At 38.9% G+C, this 2033-nt stretch overlaps 1 long non-coding RNA gene across 1 annotated transcript; it reads right to left on the bottom strand.

Annotated features, from left to right (window-relative positions):
* Positions 1-246: 246 nt before the first annotated feature.
* LOC119282051 lies at positions 247-1086 on the bottom strand. The gene is made up of 2 exons (XR_005138617.1): positions 837-1086; positions 247-736 (listed from the first exon to the last, which is right to left on the bottom strand). It is a non-coding gene; the product is annotated as an uncharacterized LOC119282051 (long non-coding RNA).
* Between the last annotated feature and the right edge of the window lie 947 nt (positions 1087-2033).

Here is a 2033-nt window from a genome sequence, read left to right as displayed (position 1 = left end):
AAGTATATACTTGTTCTTTAGTGACGGAGAATATACTCCTAGTTCTTTTACATGGGTATATGCTGGTCTTATGTGAGAGTCTAGTCTCTGCAATGAGTTATAAGAAAAGTTAGATGAAAGTATACAATAAAAGAGTATGTGAAAAGTTAGATGAAACAACATGTGTAATACATTTTGTAATGTGGTCGTATGTCTCCGCAGAAAAATACAGCACTTGTTGAAGTGGGACATGTATGTTCCTTTCCAAAATAGAAAATTCTAGCAGCAATTTCATATTGAGACAATACTGAACATATAAAGAAGATGGCAGCAAGGTGCCGTTCTTGATCCTTCAACCAAAGGTTTCAACATAGTGATTAAACTAGAAACTAGAGGTACTGTTCCTTTTTGTTGGGTATATACTACTTTCCCAAAGAAGAAATAGCAGCTGAAATCACTATTTGTGAATCCATTTGATCATATGTCCACTAACAAAAATAATTAAAGAAATATGTTGATCTGTTTACGGCTGACTGGGCGCCGCTAGCGGTAGGATCAACAGAGTGTGCTGAAGATCGACGATGGGATGCTACGCCATTCACCCCCACAAGCCACATGAATCAATTCTTCCACGTGAGACATCCAGCCTCCATCCAGCAAGGACATCCACAAAGCACCAGAAAATTCTCTCATCCACAAAAATTAACTAGTCAGCAAACAATCAGATCCTGGACGGGGTGCACGCTCCTCTTCAGATCTAGAAGAAAGCAAGACAATTTTGGTTAATGGATTGGAACATGCTACGGATCTAGAACAGGGAATCAACACGCACAGAACGTCCAAGAGAAATCACTGACCTTTAATTAAAATAAACCTCGGATCCGGCTGGTCTCGCGCTCTCTGATCCGTTGGCCAATGGAAGCTGCAATTTGGATCGGTCGCCGGGGAGTGATAGCGGTGGCCGCCGCGGTTCCGCGCTGAAGTGTATCCAGGGGCCGGCTGCTGCAGTTCAGGATGTGTGAAGCCGAGGGAAGGATTAGATGCGAGAGGGCCCGAAAAATCGGTGTGTTTGCTAATTTATATAGTCATGCCTCGGGTTTGACAATTGTGAACCGAACACGTCGCTAATCAAGGACATTCATGAAAAAAAAGATAATTAATGACAGAGGAAGGAGGGAGTATGTACTCTTAGGAGTACTAACCCATTTTCCTATATATATATACATATATATATATACACACACACGCACACACACACACACACACAAGATCGAGTATACTGGTCATGTTTGCTTTTCATCTCATATTCATGGATTGAACGGTTGTCTTGGTGTTGGTTTGGCTGAATTTATATATATCTGGGAATAGGTACCATCATATAGTGTATTTGATTTGCTGCAAAATTTTATTGTTTAATACCTATCCCCCGAATTTGGAAGTATATTGGATATTCTTGTATGAATTGAGAACGTAGGTACTTTTTGGCAGAAATTGATTAATACTTTAACATGTTATATGGAAATATTCTATACTTGTAGTAGAAGGGTGTGTGAGAGGTCAGGCTAATATTCAGGCATTTATAAGCACTCAGTTATCATTTGGCACCGCACATCTGTAACTGATAACTGGGTTTTTTTGGTAACCGATGAATAATGTCATTTGCATTTGCTGGCGTTAGCCTTGTAGGGAAGAAAAATGAGGAGAAACAATGATACATGAGAGGAATTAGTAGCTCCATGCTTCATTTTTTTGAGGGGTGGGCACTAAAGGTCTGCTTCGACTGCTGAATTTAGGGTAGGAATCCTTATTTTGCATATTAAAAGATCAACTGAAAACTAAAAAGATGCATTTTGTTATGCTAATAAAATTGAGATATTATACCATTGGGATTTAAACATTCTAGAATAGTAGAAGATCGAAGAAGTGCATCTTAAACATTCTTGGTAGAATAGTAGAAGATCGAAGAAGTGCATTTTCCTATAGGAATAGAAACCAGAGTTATGGAAACAAATATATTTAGAGGTACGATAACCATATGTATGGAAATGCATAAG

This window comes from Triticum dicoccoides, chromosome 3B, assembly GCF_002162155.2.
Source record: "Triticum dicoccoides isolate Atlit2015 ecotype Zavitan chromosome 3B, WEW_v2.0, whole genome shotgun sequence".
In the NCBI taxonomy this organism is placed as follows: Eukaryota; Viridiplantae; Streptophyta; class Magnoliopsida; order Poales; family Poaceae; genus Triticum; species Triticum dicoccoides.
Note: the sequence above shows the minus strand (reverse complement) of the source record. Positions and strands in the feature narration are given on the sequence as shown.